This window comes from Gorilla gorilla, chromosome 6 (assembly GCF_029281585.2).
Source record: "Gorilla gorilla gorilla isolate KB3781 chromosome 6, NHGRI_mGorGor1-v2.1_pri, whole genome shotgun sequence".
Taxonomy (NCBI): domain Eukaryota; kingdom Metazoa; phylum Chordata; class Mammalia; order Primates; family Hominidae; genus Gorilla; species Gorilla gorilla.
The window spans coordinates 98,209,127-98,235,046 of record NC_073230.2 but is presented as its reverse complement, the minus strand read 5'-3'; the positions used below and the strand labels follow the sequence as shown (position 1 = coordinate 98,235,046).

The 25,920-nt window shown below is 39.2% G+C and overlaps 1 protein-coding gene across 1 annotated transcript in view; it reads left to right on the top strand.

Moving 5' to 3' along the window:
- Nucleotides 1–719: 719 nt before the first annotated feature.
- Nucleotides 720–25,920, top strand: part of CDK14 (cyclin dependent kinase 14) — a 635,487-nt gene continuing 610,286 nt past the window's right edge. Inside the window, exon 1 of the mRNA XM_063708268.1 lies at nucleotides 720–772. The gene's annotated coding sequence lies outside the window, so the exon portion shown is untranslated. The remainder of the gene's footprint in view (nucleotides 773–25,920) is intronic.

The window sequence follows — 25,920 nt, the reverse complement described above, 5'->3', positions numbered from 1 at the left end:
TTACAAAAAGAAAAAAAAACCCTCTTTTTTCTTCCCAATCTTTTCTCAATTGTAGGCAGCATTTACCTATTTCTTGAATCTATAATGATTCCTTTAACACTTTTCTAGATCTTGAGTTATTTGTTCAAATTATTTGTCTCCTCTCCAAGACTCATTGTTCTATACTTGTACACATTGCAAATACTATGCTTACTTGCAGAGTTTATGAAATCGCATGCATTTGTTTGCTCAATATTACGATGTATTATGTTACAATGAAGAGTTTAATGCCATCTTTAAATGCTTGCTTTTGCCTTGCACCCTTTTTTAAAATATAAAAGTGCTAGATTAAGCATTCATGCCAGTTACCACAATTGTTGATTCTGCCAGAAGAGCATTTACCAGTAGGTTCTGGTTCTTGTTACCCAACTCCTTCCCTGTGAAAATTATGTCTCCCTAGTAACTAGGTTGTTTTGGCCATTGTTTTGACTTTAACAGCCCTGGGAGTGGAATCTTGTCAAATGTTTTAAATCATACCACTTCCAAATTCATTCAACAAACATTTATTGAGTACCTACTATTGGCCAGATACTGTTTTGCTATTTTTTTTAATCAACATTAAAGAACTCCAGCTGGTTAATCGAGCATGATTTTTCTCTTACAGATACCAGTAACAGCAATTCAAAGATGTGAATGGGATTAATTCAGGGCTGTTGCTCCTGACAGATGAGTCAGTCTACCTGTTGTTGAAAGACATGCAGAAAAGAAATTTGGTAAGAAGAAAGTGATTTGAGTAAGTACTTTTTGAATTTGTAGAATGTTTTTGTTTTTCAGCTTTTAAATAACATTTGATGTTAAATCCTTACAAGAACGTTGGGAGTCCGGCTGGGCAACACCTTCCCCATCATTCTTCTGTGGATGAGGACATGGAAGTCAGGGAGGTTAGCTGATGTGCTTGTTCAGAGGTGCACAGGAACTGAGAAAGTCCAACTGTTATTTCATCTTACCCTCTAGGTAAAACATCTAGGATCAAACAAGACTGATAATACAGTCTCCTAACCTTTTCCAAACTATTTTAATCAAACTTGATTTTAATGTGAAGTTGTCTTTAATAAGGAAAGAATCCCACTTAGCTATTTGCTCAGCGAGGTCTGGGATTCTATCTAATCTCTATATGTCAGTGTATAATTTGAGCAAGGTTAAAAAGAAAACTAAACATTTCCTTAATATTTGGAGATGGTGGAGTCAGTCTATTTGTCTGTAAGAAATAAAAAGGTAAAGCGTATCCCTGCTTTTGGTGAGGAAAGTTCAGAAACGACTGTGTTTTTTTTCTGAAAACTTTGGAATACTTATCTTTGGCTAAATATCAAATATAAAAAATCCATAAAAAGTTATCCTATGATAATTTTTGCTGGCCGCCCGTGATGGCTCATGCCTATAAAGGCAGGAGGATCACTTGAGGTCAGGAGTTCGAGATCAGCCTGGCCAATATGGTGAAATCCCATCTCTGCTAAAAATACAAAAATTAGCTGGACGTGGTGGCATGATCCTGTAATCTCAGATATTTGGGAAGGTGAGGCAAGAGAATCGCTTGAACCCAGGAGGCAAAGGTTGCAGTGAGCTGTGATTGTGTCACCACATTCCAGCCTGGGCGACAGAGCAATACTGTCTCAAAAAAAAAAAATCGATAATTGTTGTAAAATTATACATAGTAAAAATAAATGGACCAGATTTTCCATCTGTTGCAAAAATTTTATAGCCTTAAATATTGCACAAATGCGTGGTGGCTCATGCCTGTAATCCCAGCACTTTGGGAGGCCGAGGTGGGTGGATCACCTGACGTCAGGAGTTTGAGACCAGCCTGGTCAACATGGCAAAACTCTGTCTCTACTAAAAATATAAAAATTAGCCGGGCATGGTGGCAGGCATCTGTAATCCCAGCTACTCGGGAGGCTGAGGCAGGAGAATCGCTTGAACCCAGGAGGCGGAGGTTGCAGTGATCTGACATCATTCCACTGCACTCCAGCCTGGGCTAAAAGAGTGAGACTCCATCTCAAAAACAAACAAACAAAAATAATTAATTAAAATATATACATTGCCCAAATGTGTATAAATGCTGTATATGGAGTCATTTTCACAATAATTTCTCATTTTTATTGAGTACTAATTGTTTTCCAAGAACTATTAGAAATTGTTTGTAAGTATTAACTTATTTAATCTCACACACTGTGAAGTGAGCTCCATATAACATAACATAACATAACATAACATAACATAACATAACATAACATAACATAACATAACATAACATAATGTGGCATGACATGGTATGAAGTGACATAACATACCTCCATCTTATAGATGAGGAAACTGAGGCACAGAGAGAATTAGTTTCTTTTTTTGTTCTGTTTTGTTTTTTTTTGAGATGGAGTCTCACTCTGTTGCCCAGGCTGGAGTGCAATGATGCAATCTCAGCTCACTGCAACCTCCGCCTCCCGGGTTCAAGTGATTCTCTTGCTTCAGCCTCCTGAGTAGCTGGGATTACAGCTGCCCGCCACCATGCCCAGCTAACTTTTGTATTTTTAGTAAAGATGGGGTTTTGCCAGGTTGGCCAGGCTGGTCTCGAACTCCTGACCTCAGATGATCCACCCGCCTTGCCCTCCCAAAGTGCTGGGATTAAAAACGTGAGCCACCGTGCCTGGCCGAGAATCAGTTTCTTGACCAAAGTGTCTTTTAAGGAATAAGGGCAAGATTTGAACCCATGCACTCAAGCACTATCCTCTGCTGTCTTATTTAGGTTAATGCTCTTGTGCTAAGCAAGGTTCTATTTGAGTCCCTTCAGAATTCATGTGTTGAAATCCTAACCTCCAAGGTGATGGTAGTAGGAGGTGAGGCCTTTGAGAGATGATTAGGTCATGAGGGTGGAGCCCTAGCGTATGGCATTAGTGCCCTTATAAAAGAGACCTTAGAGAACTCACTTACCCCTTCCACCATATGAGGTCACAGCAAGAAGACAGCTGTCTGCAAACCAGAAGAGGTCCCTCACCACACACCAGGGTCTCACTCCATTGCCCAAGCTGGGTGCAGTGGTGTGATCTTGGCTCACTGCAGCCTCAGCCTCCCTGGGTTCAGGTGATCCTCCCACCTCAGCCTCCCAAGTAGCTGGGACCACAGGCACATACCACCATGCTCGTTTAATTTTTGTATTTTTTGTAGAGATGGGTTTTCACCAGGTTGCTCAGGCTGGTCTCAAACTCCTGACTTCAAGTGATCCTTCCGCCTCAGCCTTCCAAAGTGCTGGGATTACAGGCATGAGCCACTGTGCCTGGCCGGATCTGCTGGTATCTTAATCTTGGACTTTCCAGCCTCCAGAACTGTGAGAAATAGATGCCTGTAGTTTTAGCCACCCAGTCTACGGTGTTGTTATAGCAGCCCAAATAGAATAAGACATGTTCTTAGTTCAGATACCAGCAGCTTTCCCCATATTTATCAAATGCAAGCAGTGAGTTCACCAACACTAGGGCCTTGGGCAAAGTTTGAAGTCTTTCTTTAACACCTTTCCATTTCTCTGTACATATCTGTCATCCCCTTCTTTTGTCTCTGTCCACCATTTTCCCTCCTCTCATGGGCTGTGGCTCTGGTGTCTGGGGCTCCCAAGTCCTATCATGGAACTCCATCCAGGGCAGCCCTTCCGTCTAACTGACCTTTTCCTTCTTTTTTCCAAATCTAAACTGCCTCCACTGTGCCACAGCTATTATGAGATAAGCTCAGTCATATTTTATGTCTAAATAGAAACCTGTTGATTAGGCCAGAGCACAAAATCTGGCCAGGATTTGAGGGTGAATGAGAACAATGACTTCTAAGGTAGCTTGCCTTTTGCCTGATTCCAACCCAGCAAGCAATGCAGGGAATAGACAAGACATCAAGAATGCAAAGGAGTGGCCATGACTATCCATTACCTTACTAGTTCCCTATGTAGTGAAATTCAGTGGAACTTCCTAACTGCAGTGAAACAATGCTAGGTCAGAAGAGCCCGAAATGCGGTTCACTGCCTTTGGTATGCACGGTAGGGAAAAGGGGCACATCATAACCTGTTAGGGAATGCCTGCTTCTCCACAGTTACTTAATACTATGTTCTTATGTTCTTAGTTTTTGGGTCTACAGAGGAATTTACCATAAAGCTAATAACATTTAAGCTTCAGGACTCCTCACTTCCCCAGGCCTCTGTGAGTGGTGGGAGTTGCTTGGAGTTGTAAAGTATTCCAGGTGAGGAGGGGAAGCCAGCATGCAATTAGAAAACAGAATTGTATAGGCATTTCTGTTAAATTTCCTAGAGACCTCAGAAGAAAGAGACTAACTGATTTCTTTTCTCATTCTGAATTAATAATCAGTTTCATGCCTAATTGATATTTGTGGTTTAATTAATTTATGTATTTATTTATTTTGAAGTGGCTCATAACTGCATATGCACCAGGCCCCACTCCTGAGGTCTACCTGCCCCTTATTATCCTAGCTGGATTACAAAGGAATAGAATTTGTTGGAAAGAGATGTGGGGGCTAGCAGCCGGTGCTGCATATTCTGTTTGCCCCTCCAGACCTACTCTTCGCTTTTCTCTCCCTAGTCTGTAGCCCAGGTGGCTACTCTCTGTGGATGCTTCCCTGGCTCCCTTGCCATCAGGTTGGGGTCCATCAGTGAGATCATCTGCAGGGGATGGGAGGACTGGAGGAGAGTGTTGATTTCTCTGACAATGGGTTGGCAGCAGGGTGGGCCTCATGGGTGTGCAAACTGTGGAGTCAATAGGACCCCATTCTTAAGAAGGGCCCTGTGCTTGGTTTGATGCTTTTCTGTCACTGTCTTAAATTCTTCATTTTATCTTTTTTTAAAAAATTCAACTGTTATTTTAGATTCAGGGGGTACAGGTACACGTTCATTATAAGGGTATATTGTGTGATGCTGAGGTATGTCATTTTATCTTTGAATGTGTGTTTTGTAAGTGAAATCAAAGGGAAAGTGGAGCATATATGTGAACAGAGGGGTTACATGAAATATATGTGTCTGCAATTTCCAGTTGCTCCATTTGAATATAGTATTTACGGTGTCCCCACGATCACAGAATGCCTATGTACCTGTGCACTACATAAGGAATTCAGGGAGACTCAAAGCAAGTACAAGGTCCAGCTGATAAAGCCCCAAGATGTCATGCTTTCTATTTCAACCACAACTTGCTTAAAATTCAGAAAAAAGGCAATGAAATTTGAGAAACACATACAACCAAGGAGCCTCATCATATCATTTCTTACTCATGTTACTTCTCTGTTACTTCCTAACCACTTACACTAAAAATGATGTCATAGAAGGAAAAGGGAAGATAGGGCAAGCCATAGTTCCTTTTCCTTTCAGTCCTTCCTTCCTCATCAGTAAGCTGAAAGTAGAGTGTGGAATACTGTATAAGAAAGTGAAATGAAACAGTCGAGTTAGTTTTGAGCACTATTTCCACTGTTCCACTAGGAACAAAATATGTATATATGTACAAACTATGAAATGTAAGTGTATAATTTTCATGATTCTGCATGAGAGTTAAATGCCCTTATAATGGCATTTAAAATTGGCATTGCACAAGATAAATGGTAGAATTCAGGCTAATAAAGTTTTAATGTTTTCTTTTTTCTTTTTTTTTGTTTTGTATTTTTTCACCAGCAGTTTCAATGTTCTCTTTATTTAGAATAGTGTTAGATACAAAATTTTAGAAACATGACAAGTTGAGGAAAGAAAAAGAGACTGCAGAAGGAAAGCAAAACTTTATACTTTAGTACCTTTACCACACTTTTTCTTGCTTTTTTCAACTTGCACTGGGCTGCTCAAATTATATAGTGGGCTTTGGTTAATAGTGACTCTTTCTTTCACCGAAGTCCACAATTCCTGATGGGTGGCCATGTCCTGCAGCTACAGGTCTCCCTGGGCTCCAGGAGTTGCCCCCTTTTCCTTTGTTCTTCAAGCCTACTCCTGGTAGCACTCAGTACTGTGGGTAGCACTCCTGAGGGTAGGTGGGGTGTGCGGGGGCGTCACCAGAGAAGGGAAGTAGATTTCACCTTCCCTTGTTATTTTCCTTTAACCTCTGTCCACATCTGTGTAAGTTATTCTTTCATTAGTCTCTCTTTTACACTGCTCTGTTTGTTTGTGTATATTTTATTATGGACAATTTCAAACATAAATAGAGAATAGTATAACAGACGTCCACGTACCCAGTATCTAGCTTCAACAATAATTTTTTCACCCCTTTGGAGGGTGCCATTTGCTTGCTGCTGGGATCTTGGCTGATAGAAGGCCTGCTTATGCATTTTGACTATTCATCATACCCCTGTCCTCAACAGGGAGCAGCAACTTGACAGCTTGTTTCTAAAAAGAAATTAATGAACATTGACCCACAGATTAAAATGGCGGAAGTAGCCTTAAACATATTGCCTGCCTGTTCAGTGAAGCTTGGTTCCCTAACTTCCTCCTGGGCATCCAAGCTCATCTCAAACTATGTTTTGTTTTGTATGCAAAGCTACAAAAAGAGGTCATGCTTAGTACCCTCTAAAGTAAGTGAATCACATTAATTAACAGCATTTATTCCCACCAATTGATAAATGCTTTATCTTTTCACTTGTAGGAGAAAAGGAAACACGTAGGAAGAATTATTTTCTTTGTGAGGAGGTCCTCTTTGTGAGAGGACTGATTACATGGTCATAGATCAGCAGCATATTTGTCTTCCTCAATTTCATGAAAATAATTTTGTCATTAATGAGATTTGCTAGTAAAGCAGAAAGGTCATATCTACAAGGATAGATTCACTCTTAGTATGAGACCCTCGCCACTTGTCTCATCAAAAATAATCATTTCGGGTTTAGTCTTTTTACTAGTAGACATAATGAAAGTAATGTATTACTATTCTATAAATAGGCATTTGGAATTAGTCTCTTTTTCATCATATCCCATCAAGGATACCATAGAATTGTCCAAATCAATAGGAAAATAGAGAAAGAAGGGGTTGGGGAAAGAACTAATCTTTATTTATTTGAGATGGAGTCTTGCTTTGTCACCCAGGCTGGAGTGCAGCGGCCCGATCTCGGCTCACTGCAACCTCCACCTCCTGGGTTCAAGCAATTCTCCTGCCTCAGCCTTCTGACTAGGTGGGATTACAGGCATGTGCCACCACGTCCGGCTAAATTTTTCTGTATTTTTAGTAGAGACAGGGTTTCACCATATTGGCCAGGCTGGTCTCAAACTCCTGACTTTGTGATCTGCCCACCTTGGCCTCCTAAAGTGCTGGGATTACAGGCATGAGCCACCTCACCTGGCCAGAACTAATATTTATTGAATGCCTTCTTTGTGTTATAAATATTTATTGTCAATTTAATCCTCACAGTAATCCTAGGAGGTAGATGTTATTATTCCTGTGTTATAGAGGAGGAAGGTGAAGCTCAAGGAGGTTAAATTGCTCCAAAGTCTACAGCTACATGATAATTACAAAAGCCACTATTTATGTTTTGCAGAGCTTGACCCTATGCAAAGCACTTTAGATCCATTAGGAAATTTTACCCTCCGTGGTAAATCACATTATGTCCATAATACAGATTAGGTGAGTGAAGCATCTTGTCCAGGGGCACATAGATATTAACTGGCAGTGTCAGAATTCTGAGTCAATTCTGTCTGACTCAAATCCTTGCTATTCTCACTCCCCTCTGCTGGTTCCCAAGGGAGATGGGTACAATTTCTGTTACAATTTCTTTTTCCATCTTGAACTTCTCTTCCCTTTTGCCAATGTCCATTCAATCATTCTGATCTTTCTCTTTGATAAAGGGCACAAAATCAAATGTGAGTAGACAGCTCCTTTGTCACCATATTGCATTGCACAGGCAATCTCAACAGTGGGCCTGTTCTTTCTTTGATCGTTTTCTTGTCTAATGTTTAATTTTCTCTGTTCATTGTCTCCAGATATTTTCACACATGCAGTCCTAAAATATCTTAAAAAGTAATATATTTTAAAATTGATGCATAAAATTTTTTTATCATTTTAATTTTATATTAAAATTTTATAATATAAAATTTTTTATATACAACTCTTTTACCAAGAGTTGTATATACTTACATATATATAATTTCTGACATAACTAATGACATCTAAAAAATAAATATCACATTATTCGTTGATATCTATACAGTGAGATCTAAATAGTATAGCAATTTGGTGCCTTATCCTACTTTCTAATTTATTTTTTATTGTATATATTTATGGCATATAGCATGATGTTTGGACATACATATATCCAGTGAAATGATTACTACAGTCAAACAAATTAACATATCCATCACCTTCCATAGTTACCTTTTGTGTGTGTGTGTTTGTTTGTGTGTGTGTTGTGTGTGTGATACGAGCACCTAAAATCTACTCTTAACAAATTCTCAATGTATAATATTAAGTATAGCCCTCAGGCTGTCCATTATATACTTTTAAAATATACATCATAAAGTTCTTCTTTACCTGCAGGACATTTTCTTTTGTTTATTTACTCCTTGAAATTATATTTCCATTCCACTTCCTACTATTTTTTCTATTTAAATAATTTCATAAGTACATACTTCTCCACAACAAAAATATGTAAAAAATGAAAATAATTTTAAATTTCCTGTGATGGTTCAATTCTGTTAGAAAATTCTACACGATTTCTTAAAACCACATAAATATGTTACAAATATTGATGGGTAATTACTAAACATAAAATGTAAGACTGCATTGGAATTGCAGTTCTTACTGAGATGGGTAGTATTTTCCCCCCATATACCCATGGTAAATATACCAGGAATAGCATCAGTGCTATGATTTGGTTGCTACAGGTGCTGAGAAGCTTTTCAACTAAATAAGTAAATGGGAATGAGAGTTTTGTTATGGCAATGGGGCTCAATTCTTTGAATTCTTGTTCAGTTACATACCAAAAATTACATGGTAATCTATCATCAAGATGGTTTTTAGTGATCTCTCCTCTGTGGACTTGATTAGAAGTCTTTCACTCTGGTGAAAAGCAGAGAATTAGAATCCATCTAACTTGCAACAGGATTAATTATCCCATCATTGCAATCATTTTTTCCCCTTTTTTGAGTGTTCTAGAGGTTTTTGCACCTGAGGCAATGCATTCGTAGGCTTGGGATGAGTGTGAGGTATGCCTTTCTATATTATCAAGTGATAAAAGCAAGATGATTGGGCAGGGGAGATAGGAAACGAGAACAGCCCGATGATGACCACAGGACAAGCTTATCAGAAAACCTATTCCTTTGAAACTATCCATGCCCACTTACCCCTTAGGAAAACTCCACATACCTTCCCTCCTCTGCCTGAAGACTGCTGATCTGTAGACTTCACTCATTTGGTGCTATAGCACCTTGGCACTGTGGATAAATGTTGAGGCTGATCTCCTACATTGTCCTGTGGCATGGCTTTTTTTCTCCTCCCATTTTTAGCACATATTTTCTTAAACTTTCAACTCTTTCAAAAGCTTCTTTAGTTAGCCATGTGTGGTGATGTGTGCCTGTAGTCCTAGCTACGATGGAAGCTGAGGCAGAAATGATCACTTGAGCCCAGGAGGTCGAGGCTACCGTGAGCCATGATCATGCTACTGCACTCCAGCCTGGGTAACAGAGTGAGACCCTGTCTCAAGAAATCAAGTAAAATAAAATAAAATAAAATAAAAAATAAAGCTTCTTTAGGGCACTATAAATAAGACAGCAACATTTGTGCACAGATGTTTTATAATCCTGGCCAATTCAATTTTAAAAAAGAAATAAAAAGAGAAAGAAATAAGGAGAGAAAGGATGAAGAAGAAAGAAAAAGAAAGACCATAAGCAGTAAAGAAAGAAAGAAAGATCACAAAAACTCTTGAAGATAGAGAGGAGAGTTACAAAAGGCTGATTCTGTATGGAGGGGCTGTACATGGTATATCAGGCATGTGGAGATTCAGGTTTGTCTTTCCACACGTATACAGACATTGACTGGTTACCTCTGTTCAGCATCTGTTCCTCGCTTCCCTCAGCAAGAGTACCCCCAGCTCATTCCCAATTATCTGGCTTTTGTGATTGAGCCCATGTCAGCTCCGTGAACAAGACCTGATTGCTGACCTAGGCCAATCAGTATATCCCATACTCCTGGCTATAGGAATTGATTGGTTCAATTAAGCAAATAGTCCAGTCCAAGAGATTATGCTCATGCTTCTGTGGAGAAAGAAAGCATACAAGCTTTAAATATATCTGTTATTGGCAGAGAGACGCTTTCTTTGCTGCTGGACATGAGTGTGGAGATGTAGCACCAGGAGCCTCTGGTAGCCATCTTGCAACCATAAAGGCAAAAGTGTCTTAATTTTTTTTTTTAATTTTTGTGGGTACATAGTAGGTGTATATATTTATAGGATACTTGAGATGTTTTGATATAGGCATGCAATGTGAAACAAGCCTATCATGGAGAATGGTATGCATCCCTTCAAGCATTTATCCTTTTAGTTACAAATAGTCCAATTACATTATATAAGTGATCCAACGCTATTGGTTTCTACTACAATTTTTTTTTTCAATCTTGAGCTTCTCAAAGTTCTTGGCAGGACCAAGAAAGAGAAAGAAACTGCATGCCAGTCATGGTTATTTGACCAAATCAACCTCTATCTGATCCAGATAAGTCCCCAAATATTCTGTTATGTGAACCAATGAAATTTCCTTATTGTTTTTCAGTTTTAATGGGATTTCAGTGACTTGCAGAAAGAATGATAAATTATGTAAAAAGTAATAATATAGTAATTCACTGTAATCAGAATATCTCTGCATTTATTTTTACTCTTTTTTTTTTCTGCACATATTGGGATTCACAGACACATGTTTTGAAGAAAGCATAGCATTGCTTAAAAACAATTAAAAGCCACAGACCTAAAAAGAAAAAAGAAAAGAAAAGCCATAGACCTAGATCTTGATTCATGTCAGGAAAGATACTGGTGTTTATGGGGGTCAATATATAGCACCCCTCTTTTCTCTACCTCATCTCCAAAGCCACTGAGATCTAGATCAAAATGTGAATATTCTTCTGATGGAGCTGCTGCAGTCATGGCGAGCTTCCTAATAGTTCAGACCTAGCTGGACTTTCTCACCCAGCCACAGGCAGCACCGAGCCAGCACAGGCCTGTTCTTGGGAAACTAATGATAAGGGTGCATAAACAAATGAAGACTTCATAGACAGGCTGACTTTTAAGAGAAGAGAGAAAGGAGGGGCATGGCTACAGTACCAGTGTCTTATCTCAGCCAGTATGTCAATCCTCTTACCCAGAATAAGATAAGAATAGTCAGGGGCTGAGAGTCAAGAAAGCAAATGTACAAAAATATGTAATGAGAATTGTGGCAAATGCTAGAAAGGAAACAAACAAGGCCTTGTGAGAAAATAACTGGGCAGGGCTGCTTTAAAAGGGGTAGCCCAGCAAGGCTCTATGAGAGGACATTTAAACTGAAGCCCAAAGGACGAAAAGGAAACTGTCATTCAAATGGGGGAGGAGATTAGAGACAGGAGAGCATTCCAGGTTGAAAGATCATGCAAATACGAAGTCTCCAGGGTGGGGATGAGTATAGGCTGGGGGTGCACAAGGTGAAGCCTTTAGGCAAGGCTGAACCATGCCTTAAGTGGGGATCAGGTGTTTGGATTTTGTTCCAAGTGCAATGGGGAGTTGTTGAACCATCAAATAGGAGAGTGACATGAACTGATTTATGGTTTCAAAAGATACCTTTGGCTGTTCTGAAAATGAGCTGGGCAGGTTTCAGAGCAGAGACAGGGAGGTCAGTTGGGAGAACATTGTAGTAGCCCAGATAAGAGATAGTGGTCTAAAGCAGTGCTAGTGGATATACGCAGAAGGTAATGGGTCTGAGACATATTTTGGAGTTGGCTAGACACAGTTTGCTGATGGGTTAAATATAGTTGACTAAGGGGTGCCTAGATTTTTTGCCTAGAGCAAAAGCATATATTATTTCCTCCCTCCGTTCCTTTCTTTCTTTCTTCTTTCTGTAAATAAAATGTACAAGAGGCCATTGGTTTGGGCTTAACTCCTGCACTAAGCCCAACAGACCAAACCAAATGGAGTTACTCGTGCTGAAGTTCCAAGCCACCAAGCTGAAATTAATCTGTTTGTCTGAACTTCAGAGAAATCAGGGGAAAGAGAGATGATAGCCAAATCCCCAAACAGGCCAGTTTTAGCCAGCATGATAAAGATGTCACTTCTGCTTTAACCTTTACAAAGAAAGTAACTATGAAATGACCAATCCACTTTTTATTCTCAGTTTCGTTTCTTCAGCCTATAAAGTCAATCTCTTCTGCTCAGCTCCTCGGAATACCAATTCTATTTTATAGGGATTGCCTGATTCTGGAATCACAAATAAAAGCCAATTAGATCTTTAAACCAAACTTGTGATTTTGTCTTTGACCCTTCCTTTTTTCTTCTTTTTCTTCTTTCTTTCTCTTCCTCTTTTATTCTTCTTTGCCTTATTCATATTTTTTTGTATGAGAAGAGTACATCAATATTTCATGTACAGACATGTTAAGTTTGAGATATATAGTCGAGATTCAACTATAAGGATAAGAGATTCTGGAGTTTAAAGGAGATGTTTAGTTTGGATATATATATATATTTGGGAATTATCAGCAATTACATGGCATTTAAAGCCACAGGAATAATTGAGAGCATCTAGGGAGAGGGTAAAAGAAGAGAAGAAGTGCAAGGAATCAGAAGATCTCCAACATTTAGAAGTCTAATAGAAGCAAAGGAGCTAGAAAGGAAACTGAAAATGCATAGCCAGTTGGGTAGGTGGAAAACTAGAATATAGCCTCATGGAAGTCAAGGGAAGAGCACTTTAAAGGAGGAGGTGGCCAATTGTATCATATGCACAACAAGAACACTGTGAAATGAAGACAGAAAGATCTCTTGCATTTTGTCCCATGGAAGTCTTAGGTTGCCTGTAACAAGAGCAGTTTTAGTAGGGGAAAGAAGGTAATCATAAAGAGTTGAAGAATGAATGGGACGGGGAAAGGATGGTCTCATCAACAAGTAATTTTAGGATATTTGGATATCTATTGCAGAAGAAAAAAATTAGACCCTTATCTCATACCATATACAAAAATCAACTCCAAATGGATTGAAGATTAAACATAAGACCTGAAAATATAAGACTACTAGAAGAAAACATAGGGACTTAGCTCCATGACATTGGTTTCGGCAATTACTTTTTGGATATGACCCCCAAAGTACAAGCAACAAAAGTGAAAATAAACAAATGGGATTATATCAAACTAAAAAGCTTCTGCACAGCAAAGGAAATGATCAACAGCATGAAAAAACAACCTATATAATGGGAGAAAATATTTTCAAACCATACGTCAGCTACGGGGTTAATATTCAAAGTATATAAGGAACTCAAAAACTTACTAGGAAGAAAACAAATAACTCAATTTAAAAAACGGGCAAAGGACCTGAATAGACATTTCTCAAAAGAGGACATACCAATGATCAACAGGTATATGGGGGGAAGAAAAAAGCTCAATAACACTAATCATTAGAGAAATACAAATGTAAACTACAATAACATATGACCCCACAACTATTAGAATAGCTATTATGAAAACGACAAATGATAACAAGTGTTGGTGAGGATATGGAGAAAAGGGAACCCTAGCACACTGTTTGTGGGAATGTAAATTAGCACAGCCGTTATGGAAAACAGCATGGAGATTCCTCTTAAAAATAAAACTGCCATATGACCCAGCAATTCCACTTCTGGGTACATATCCAAAGGAAATGAAATCAGTATGTAGAAAAGATATCTGCACTCCCATGATCCCTGCAGCACTATTCACAATAGCGAAGATATGGAATCAACCTGTGTTCGTCAATGAATGAATGGATAAAATATATGTGGTATATAGAAAAACTATTCAGCCTTAATAAAGAAGGAAATCCTGTCTTTTGTGACAATATGGATGAACCTGGAGAACATTATGTTAAGTACAGTAAGACAGGCACAGAAAGAAATACCATATGACCTCACTCATATATAGAATCTGAAAATCTGAACTCATGGAAGCAGAGAGTAGAATGGTGGTTACCGAGGGTTGTGGAGGGAGAGAGTTTGGGGAGTTGTTGATCAAAGGACACAAAACCTGAGTTAGACAGGAGGAATAAGTTAAAGAGATCTATTGTATAGTGCGGTGACTACAGTTAATAACAATGTATTGCATACTCAAATGTTGCTAAGAGTAGATTTTAAGTGCTCTCACCACAAAAAAAGTGAGATAATGCATATGTTAATTTACTTTATTTAGCCACTCCACAATATATACATATTTCAAAACATCATGTTGTACACTGAAATTTTTAAAAAATCATTAAAGCACCCAAAAAGCCTATAAAATAAAAATAAATAAACGATAATTTAAACGAAGAACAAGAATGAATGGGAGGTGAAGAAATGGAAATAGAGCTCTAGAAAACTCTTTTTGATAGATTTTGCTGTGAAGGGGGAGTTGAAAAGCTGTAAATAGAAGGAAATGTGGGGCCAAAGGAGGTGTTTGTGTGTTTCTTTGCTTGTTTAAAGATGGGAGATTCTATGGCTGTCTGTTTGCTGATGGAGCTGTGATCTAGTAAGGTGGGATGTAGTGACATGCAGGAGAGAAAAGGGTAAAGCAAAGAAGTGAGGTCTTCGAGAGGAAGGGAGGAAATAGTCCAAAGCACAAAGATTGAGATTGAAAATTGAGAGTGAAGCCTGTCCTTCGCCTAACTGGAGAGAAAAAGAAGGTAGAAGCAGAAATGAGGCTGGGCATGGTGGCTCATGCCTGTAATCCCAGCACTTTGGGAGGCTGAGGCAGGAGGATAACTTGAGGCTAGGAGTTCGAGACCAGCCTGGGCAATATTAGCAAGACCCTATCTCTACAAAAAAATTAAAAATTAGACAGGCATAGCTGAGTAGCTGGAGCTACAGGCGTGCACCACCTGTGTGCCGCCTGCTCTACAGATGGAGCACACCTGTAGTCCCAGGTATTTAAGACACTGATGCAGGAGGATCACTTGAGCCCAGGAGTTCGAGACTGCAGTGAGCCATGATCGCTTCACTGCACTCCAGCCTGGGCCACAGAGCGAGCCTCTGTCTCAAAAAAATAAAAAGAAGGCCAGGCACAGTGGCTCACGCCTGTAATCCCAGCACTTTGGGAAGCCAAGGCGGCCAGATCACTTGAGCTCAGGAGTTTGAGAACAGCCTGGCCAACATGGTGAAACCCTGTCTCTACTAAAATACAAAAATTAGCTGGGTGTGGTGGTGTGTGCTTGTAATCCCAGCTACTCAGGAGGCTGAGGCAGGAGAACTGCTTGAACCTAGGAGGCAGGGGTTGCAGTAAGCCGAGATCACGCCACTGCACTCCACCCTGGGTGACAGAATGAGACCTGATCTCCAAAAAATAAAATAAAATAAAATAAAATAAAATAAAATAAAAACAAAACAAAACGAAACAGACATGAGCAGGCAAAGAAGATGAGTGAGGTTCTGTCTGATTTTCTATTTTCTTACTGCTATCCAAGGCCTAGGATAGAGTAATATAGCTATATCACCCTCAATAATTACGATGTCTTATAATATTTTAAATGCTGCCATGTGTAAATCAAAATATGACTTAATTGGTAACGTTATGAGACTTTCCATAGATATAAATTTACAAAGAATAACAACTTTCTTGGTTAGAGCATGTGTGCGATTTTTTCAATATAAGTACAGTCTAACGACCACATTTAGAATGAAATATGAGAACCAAGAGTATTCTATGATTATGATTATAGATATAATTACTGACAGTTGAAATTTGCTTGCTTGAGTAGACCAGATAATTAAAATATCATGTTAAATAGGCTTAGGATCAAACCTATACATAACTGAGGGCTTTGCAAAGAGAAAAATTTCCATGGCTGGAGAACTGCATTTAACCTGGGCCAGGTATTTCAAAAATATGCTGTTTTGGTCATGAGGGAATACAGGGAGGGAGGAGCGTGGGTGGGGACAGAAATGTTACAGATGACTTTGTGCAAACTCATCACCACCGTAGGAAAAACAACACAAAACCACAACCCAGTCAGTAACATTATCTTAGGCCTATAGAGAACTGGCACACTTTTTGGCTGACTGTCATCCTCAGTAATTTATCTTGTAGTTACACAATGTGTTTCCTTAAGAAAACTCAAAGAGCACTATACAAGTTATTTCATTTTCTTCGTAACATTCTGAAGATAAAAACAGAAGGGAAGTTGTCTAGACCAGTGCTATCCAATAGAAATATGACTCAAGCCACACATGTAATTTAACATTTTCTAGAAGCTACTTTTTTCTTTTTTTTTGAGACCGTCTCCCTCCGCTGTCCAGGCTGAAGTGCAGTGGTGTAATCATGGCTCACTGTAGCCTTGACCTCCCGGGCTCAAGCAATCCTCCCACCTCTGCCTCCCAAAGTGGTGGGACTACAGGCATGTGCCATCACGCCCAGCTAATTTTTGTGCTTTTTGTATAGACAGGGTCTCGCCATGTTGCCCTGGCTGGTCCCGAACTCTGGGCTCAAGTGATCTTCCTGCTTGGCCTCCCAAAGTGTTGGGGTTACAGGCATGAGCCACCGTATGCTGCCTTAAAAGCTACATTTTTAAGACATAAAAAGAAACAGGTGAAATTCAGTTGAATATTATATTTTATTTAACCCACCACATCTAAACTTATCATTTCGCCGTAATGAATATAAACAATTGTTCATGAAATCTGTTACATTCTTTTGTTTGTACTAAGTCTTTGGGTTTATTTTTTTTCAGCTTTTATTTTTAGATTTAGGGGGTACAGTACTAAGTACTTTGAAATCTAGCGTGCATTTTACACTTCCAGCAAACCTCAATTCAGACAGGCCACATTTCACATGCTCAGTAGCCACGTAACAGCACAACTCGAGAGAATAAAAGAAAGGGCGACGGTCACAGAACCTGAAGTCCGGACTCTATTGCAAGCTAAGATAATGTGAGTCACAGTTTGTCACTGCTGTGCTTAAAATCCTCCATGGGTTTCCTGTCACACCTATCACAACAGCTGACGTCTTACCTGTAAGGCTGCACATGGAACTGCCCCTGCCTTCCTTACTGATTTCATAGCCTGCTAATTTCCCCCTCATTCTGTCCCCATCCTAGGCCTTCTCCTTTGCTGAATCCAGTTCATTCCTATGTCAGGTTGGTGGCGCTTCCTCCTCCTTCAGCCTCAAATATATCTTCTCGTGGCTCAAACCATGACTTAATTCATGTTTTTGCTGAAAAGTCATTTTATAAAGGCCTATGATCAGAAATAGCTCCTTCGCTAGCCACTCTCCAGCTACTTACCCTGCTTTCTTAATGTTTAATTAATTAATTAATTAATTAATTTTCTTTTAAGATGAAGCCTTGCTCTGTCGTGCAGGCTGGAGTGCAGTGGCACGATCTCAGCTGACTGCAACCTCTGCCTCCCAGGTTCAAGCAATTCTCCTGCCTCAGCCTCCCAAGTAGCTGGGACTACAGGCGCATGCCAATAAGCCTGGCTAACTTTTGTATTTTTAGTAGAGATGGGGTTTCATCATGTTGGCCAGGCTGATCTCGAACTCCTGACCTCAAGTGATCTGCCCTTCTTGGCCTCCCAAAGTGCTAGGATTATAGGCATGCTCCACCACACCCGGCCTTAATGTTTATTGTGCTAAGTATTGAAAGTATATATGCATGTACACTGTTTTACATATACATTTTTTTTTTTTTGAGATAGGATCTTACTCTTGCCCAGGCTGGAGTGCAGTGGTGGGATCACAGCTAATTATAGCCTCAACCTCCCACGCTCAAGAGATCCTTCTGTCCCTGACCCCAGTAAATGGGACTACAGGCATGTGCCACCATGACTGGCTAATTTTTAATTTTTTGTAGAGACAAAGTCTTGCTATATTGCCCAGGTGGGTCTTGAACTCTTGGGCTCCAGTCATCTTCCTGCCTTGGCCGCCCAAAGTGCTGTGATTAGAGGCATAAGCCATGGCACCCAGCCTGAATTTTTTTTTTGTTGTTGTTTACTATCATCTCCTCCACTGGAAAGTAAGTTTTATGAGGTCAGGGGCTTTGGTTTGGTTTGTATACTGTTAGATTACAGCACCTGGCACACAGTAGGCTTGTTGAATGGATGAGTCATTTTGGGCAGGTCATTTGGAGGGTACAGTGCAACATTTAGGAGCTTGCACTCTGAAGTGAGACTCCTTGAGTTTGTACCGTAGCCTGTCTGCTGACTAGCTCTGTTCCTTTGAGTAACTGCTTAACCTCTTGCAACCTCAGGTTCTTCATCTGAAAAATTGGGATGTTAATAATATCTACTTCGTAGAGATGATATTATTTTGAGGATTAAATGAGATAAACTAGGTCAAATACTTAATACAGTATCTAGCTCATAATAAACTTGAGAAAAATTGCTATTATCTATTAAACAGCGATGAAAATGAGTGCTTCTGCTTAGACATACTTCACCTACTCCAGTGCTCCATAGCCTTGGCTCTGGTCAAGGTTCCTAACAGACGTTCCTCTATGTGATCCATCCTTATCTGTTACCCTTTTGGCACCACTCGATAGGTTGAACGTTCTCCTCCCTGATTCCCACAAGACACAGACTTTCCTACTACTTTTCTGCTTGTCTCTGCTCATGCCCCTTTGCAGGCTCCTCATCCTCTCCCCTTTTTATATTTGTTCAGGCTCTGCCTTTGACACTGATTATTCTTTTCTTTTTCTTCAATTTTTCAATTCTGTTAATATACACATAACAGAAAATTTACTATGTTTAAGTATATACAATTCAGCAGTATTAAATATTCATAATGTTGGGCAATCATCACCACCATCTATCTTAACTTTTCTTATTTTATAAAACTGAAACTCTATGCCCATTAAACAGTAACTCCCCATTTCCTCCTTGCGTCAACCCCTGGCAAGTACCATCCTACTGTCTGTCTCTATGATTTTGACTACTCTTAAGTACCTCATGTAAGTGGAATCATACAATATTTGTCTTTTTGTAATTGGCTTATTTTTCACTTAACATAATGTCAAGGTTCATCCATGTTGTAACATGTGTCAGAATTTCCTTCCTTTTCAAGGTTGAGTAATATCCCATTGTGTGTCTACATCACACTTTGTTTAACCATTTATCTGTCAATAGACACTTGAACTGCTTCCACATTTTAGCTATTGTGAATAATGCTGTTATAAACGTGGGTGTGCAAATATGTCTTTGAGACCCTATTTTCAATTCTTTTGGGCATATACCTAGCCACCGATTACTCTGTATAGCTTCTACCTGAGCAATCTCATCCACCCCCAGGACTTCAATTGCCATTTCTTTTCTTTCTGCTTTATTTATTTATTTATTTATTTATTTATTTATTTATTTATTTATTTATTTTTTGAGAAGGATCTCGCCGTGTCGCCCAGGCTGGAGTGCAGTGGCATGATCTCAGCTCACTGCAACCTCTGCCCCCCGGGTTCAAGTGATTCTCCTGCCTCAGCCTCCTGAGTAGCTAGGATTACAGGTGTGTGCCACCATGCCTGCCTAATTTTTGTATTTTTAGTAGAGACGGGGTTTTACCATGTTGGCCAGGCTGGTCTCGAACTCCTGACCTCAGGTGATCTGCCCGCCTTGGCCTCCCTGATGCTGGGATTACAGGCATGAGCCACTGTGCCTGGCCTTCAATTGCCACTTCTATGCTGATAATTCCAAATCTACATCTCTAGTCCAGCTTTCTCTCCTGTGCTCCAGGTCTGTACCTGTGATGCCCTTACAGCCATTCTGCTTGGATATCCAATATTGAAATTATTCTATTTCCTCCAAACCTGCTCCCCTTCGGTATTTCCTTTCTAAATGAATGGCAACTCCATGTACCCATCGTCCAAACCAGAAAATGTGGTATCAATCCAGAGTCCTCCCTCTCCAATCCCACAATCCAATCAACCTCAAAGAAGTCACACATCTACTTCTACATACTCCTATAGTCATACCCGAAATCAGGTCAATATCACTTCCTGTCTACCTTCCAGGGTATGGGAACTAATAGCTTCCTAGAGACACCTCTGTATCCATTCTTTCCTCCCTCAAATTCTTTTCCATAAAGTAACTAGAATAATTTTAATAAAATGCAAATTTGATCTCATTATCGGATGCTCAGATCTTCATTGCTTAGAACTCCAACGTGATGGGTAGCTCCCCCTTGCCTTTAGGACAAAGTCAATGTTTTTAGTCATTTAATATTTAGTTATACATATTTTAAGTTTTATATACACACCTGTTACAAACAAACAAAACAGCAGCCCTGCAACATACCCTCTCCCATATCACTGTCCACCATTTCTTATGGTTCAGTTCCCTAGGGGCAACCACTTCCAGCTATTCTACCCGATTCCTTTGAAATTATCTCCATATCTCTAAATAACATATTTATAGTGCTATTAAAGTTTTCCTCAGTAACTTCTAATTTTAGAAATGAAGATTTAATTTCACCAAACCCCATAGGTACCCGTACACATGTACACCTTCCATTCTTCTTCTTCCCAACATGATCATGATTTAATAATATTGCATTCAGTATTTGCACTGATAGGACTTTCTACATATTTATTTCTATATATTTATTTATATCTCGCCATATAGTATACTATGCTATGAGTACTCTTCCTTTCTTGTACTGCTTTTCGTTTGTTTTTTTTTCTGGAGTTAATAACTCTCTTTTTCCTCCCCTGTAACTTTATTTTTGTGATGAAGATGCTGACTCCATTTTTGTTGTTTGACTGTTGATAGCTTTCTTCTTTTATCTTTTCTTTCCTTTTTTTTTTTTTTTTTTTTTTTTTTGAGACAAGGTCTCACTATGTTGCCTAGGCTGGAGTGCAGTGGTGTGAAGACAGCTCACTGCAACCTTAACCTCCTGGGCTCAAGTAATTCTCCCTGACCACAGGTGCCTGCCATGACACCAGGCTATTTTTATTTCATTTTATCTATTTATTTTTTTGTAGAGAAGAGGTCTCGGCCATGTTGCCCAGGCTGGTCTTGAACTCTTGGGCTCAAGTGATCCTCCTGCCTTGGCTTTCCAAAATATTGGGATTATAGGCATGAGCCACCATGCCTGGCCTGTTGACAGTTTTCAATTACTACCACTTTTTCCTGTCTCCTGTACATCTGGGAACCAAGATAAAAAAAAAAACCTGTGTAGGCCCTTGCTTCTGAAAGCCAGTGAGAATTTAAAATGACACTCTGGTCCATTCTAGTAGAATTTTCTTCCATGCTAAGTCTATCCTTTAACCACAATAAAATCCCCAAACCACTCCCAGCCTTTTGCTCATCTTATTTCCCTTTTGGGAACCCCGTAATTACTGTACTAAATCTAGTTTATTCATATTCACTGGTGAGTGCATTGTGTCATTTGTCTGGATACCTAAATAAATTTCTGGGTGGGCAATCATGCCCATCTCTGTGCAGACTGATCAAAACGGCTTTCTATGTTCTTATTAATATGTCTCCAAACTGTCCCCACCTCTAGTTTTGTAAATCTTCCCTCAAAATGCTTTTACAAATTTTTTTAATAAAATTCAGTCTGAAAGTTTTCTTTTTTTTTTATCAACCCATCTTCACATTGATCAATGTGGTTTAAAAACCAGTTGTTCTATCAATGTAATTTTCCTGACGAACTTTCTCCTAGAGTCTTCTGCCCTGCTCCAGTCTACCAGATTGGTTGACTGGCATCCATCTGCACTGTGGTCTTAGGTTCTCCCTCCATTATCATCCTGCCTTTCTCACGTATTGGAACCCTGTTACATGGATTACATTTCCCCTTTTCTTGCTCTGGTTGAACAAATCTTCTGATGGCTTACTGAGAGGTGAACCTGGGAGGTGGCATTTTTGACCTTTCATATTTGAAAGCATTTATTCTCTGCTCTCCCACCTAATTAGTAATTTGGCTGGAAACAGAATTCTAGATTAGAAATCACTCTCTTCTACATTTTCTAGTATCCAGTGTTTCTGTTGAGTAGTCTAAAACCATTCTGATACTGGATTCTTTTTAGAATCCTAATTTTGTTTTCTGAAAGCTTTTCGAATATTCTCTTGGTTCACAGGGTTATGCAATTTCACAATGAAGTGTCTCAGTGTAGATTTATTTTCATTTGTTTTCTTGGGAACTCAATAGACCCTTTCAATTTGGAAAGTCATTTTCCTTTATTAAAGGAAATTTTCTTGAATTATTTCTTTGATAATTTCCTCTCTTCTATTTTCTTTGTTCTTTCTTTCTGTAAACTTCTATTATTCAGATATTGAACTTCCTGAACTAGTCTGTACCTTTCTCATCTTTTTTTCTCCACTTTCCCTCTCTTTATCTTTTTGTTTTACTTGCTGGGGAATTTCTTTTCCTTTAAATTTTAAACCTTTACCTGAAGTTTTCTTTTATCTTTTTTCTTTTCTTTTTTTTTCTTTTTTTTCTTTTTTTTTTTTTTTGAGAGATGGAGTCTCACTATGTTACTGAGGCTGGAGTGCAGTGGTGTGATCACAGCTCACTGAAACCTCAACCTCCAGGGCTCAAGCTATTCTACTGCCTCAGTCTCCTGAGTAGGTGGGACTACTGGCGCACACCACCATGCTCGGCTAATTTTTAAACAATTATTATTTGTGGAGACAAGGTCTTGCTATGTTGCCCAAGCTGGTCTCGAACTCCTGGACTCAGTGATTCTCCTGCTTTGGTCTCCCAAAGTGCTGGGATTCCACACTTTAGGCCACTGTGCCCAGCCTAAAGTTTCCTTTTAAACTATGATATTTTTACTGTCCAATTTATTTTTGGCCTTTGCTACTTTTTAAAAAATTTGTAGTACCCAGTTCTTGTTTAATGGCTGTAATATGTTATAATATTTTGCTATCTTTTTTTGAAGATATTAATTGTTTTCTTCTTCATAGCCTTTATTTCTTCCTAGCTGTTTTTCCATTAGTTTGTTTTGGCCTCTACTTTTCTTATTATATTCCATCAACTATATAGAGATCCTTGGCTGCCTGCCCATATCTGGGAGAAAGACACTGAAAAGTTTTTGTAAAGCTTGATTTATATGGTTCAGCCTGTCAACTATGGTTTTCACTGCAGGATAATCTGTTGGCCAGAACTATGTGAAGGAAGTGAGGAAAGATGGCTAGGGTCCTTGACATTCAGTTATAAATTTTCAGTAGGTTGCTTCTCAGCCTTGCCAATGGCTGGCTTAGGAATCAGCTTTCTTGGGACTGACGACGATAATTTTTCCAGTTTCCAAAATTGTGTTGCTGCTTTTTCCTCTTCCATTACCTGTGTGCTTATGGACTTATGCTTTTAAAAACTTCATACATCATAGTTTTGGTGAGTTTTCAGAAGGAACAGAAACTACCATGAATGTTGTCTGCCATGTCTGGTAGGAATTAAAGCATATATACCTTTTACTGTATAAGTATTAAAGTGTCTCCCTTTTGTCCCTTGCCAAACTTGCCAACCTCATCTTATGTCTGTTGCATACTCCAACTGCCTTTCATATTCTCGAACCTGCCATGTTCTGCCTTTGCCATCTGGCCCCCACAAATGCTGATCCCTCTGTAAGGAACTTCTGCTTTCTGCGTGACTACCTCTATGGATCCTTCAGATCTCAGTTTAGGTGTGATTGCTCAGAGAGGATGTGTCTCACCCTCAAATTATGGTGAAATGTCCCTGCTGTGGCATTCAGTCTTTTCTCTGTTTTAAAATGGGTCATGTTTTATTGTAAATGGTGGTTTTAACATCATTTTCCCTCACTAGTCTGTAAGCTTTGTGCAGGGAGGGATTATGACCATGCTCCATCTCATCCACTGCAGTATAACCAGATCTTAGCACAGTACCTGGGACATAGTAGGTGCTCAATATATGTTTGATGAATAAACAAATGAAGACAAGTGAAATTACTTTCTTACAGTAAGGAAATAGAGTACTGAAAATGGAGCCTCCCACCTCTTTCTGGTTAACTACATCAACTGTCCCTCTTTTCTTGGTTTGTAATTAAAAGGTGGATCACGCCTGTAATCCCAGCACTTTGGGAGGCTGAGGCAGGTGGATCAGAAGGTCAGGAGATCGAGACCATCCTGGCTAACATGGTGAAACCCTGTCTCTACTAAAAATACAAAAATTAGCTGGGCATGGTGGCCGGTGCCTGTAGTCCCAGCTACTTGGAAGGCTGAGGCAGGAGAATGGCGTGAACCCAGGAGGCTGAGCTTGCAGTGAGCCGAGATTGGGCCACTGCACTCCAGCCTGGGTGTCAGAGCAAGACTCTGTCTCAAAAAAAAAAAAAAAAAAAAAAAAGAAAAGAAAAGAAAAGAAAGAAATCAAATATACTTGATTAGGTGCCCCAAAATTGGGGAAAGGAGATAATGACCACTTAAATTTGTAGGTGGTGGGGCCAGGATAATTGTCCATCCCTAATTTACAGTCAAGGAAGCAGAGGATTGGTAATACTACACAGATTATGAGAGAAGATTCTAGAACTAAGAATTAGTATCTTCTGCTTCTAGCCTTGCTTTTTCACTGTTTGAAACACACCTAGGATGTTTATCTCTCCAACTCATCCTTCGTGCTTTGTAGGTGCCTCCATGTTATCCTCTCTATCTGACTTTCATCAAATAACTACCATCGTGTTGCTATTCCAGGAAGTGAATCATTGGTTCTCGCTTGATGGGGGCAGTGCAATAATCATCTTGGAGTCTTTTTCAATCTACACATGGCTCTTCCTCCTCCTGCCCTTCCAGTCCCTACCTAGAATGTCATAGAGCAGTCCTTTAAATGTGCATCCTAATAACTTTGGTGTGACTGTCTTCATAGGTAACAAATGTTGGTTTAAATGTTAATTACGACTAAGCTGTATTTTATTAATCCGCTACTGACATTAGTACTTTTCTTACTTTTCTCAGATGTGGAGGTGGTGGTATAATGTGAGTCAAATATCAGCTTTAGAACTTCTTAAATTTATTTTTTAATTTTCAGTTTTTACTCACACCATGGCTGCTTACTTATAGACAGCTTTAGAACTTGATTGACCTGCTGACTTGCCACTCACCAGCTGGGTTGGTTTGTTCCATTTTACCTTTTCATTTTGAAAATTAAAAAACCTACAGAAAGTTAAAAAGACAATGCAATGGAAACTGTATATTCCTCACCTACGTTCACCAATTTTTATCATTTTTGTCACTACCCTCTCCTGTGTGCGTGTATATATGCATATATACATACGGAGATAGATCAATATGTGTGTGTATGTTGCTATTAAATCATATGAACATAATTTTTGTTGTTGAGCCATTTAAAAATAATTTGTATATATCATGACATTTTATCCATAAATACTTGTCACACCTAAGAAAATTAACTTGAATCCAACATCTAATACACTGTCAATATTTTAATTTCTAATCTTCTCAAATGTATTTTACAACTGTGTGTTATAAAATACTGTGCGGTTTCATATTATTTTTTAATCCAGGAGTCAGACAAAGTTTGTGCATTACTTGTGGTTGCTATGTCTCTCTAATATAGAACAATACCCTTGCCTTGTTTTGCTTTGTTTTTCATGAACAAACATGAATATTGATACCCTTTGAAAAGCCCCGATCAGTAATCTTCTAGAAGGTCCCACATCCTAGGACTGTGTGACTGCTAAACATTTTTGGCAAGAATACAACATAGGTGGTGTGGGTACCTCTCATTGCCTTACATTAGGAAGCACATGGTATTCAGGATGTCCGCTATTGGTTGAGTCTATGTTTGATCACTTGGGCAAGGGCGTTAACAGCCAACCAATCCATTGTGA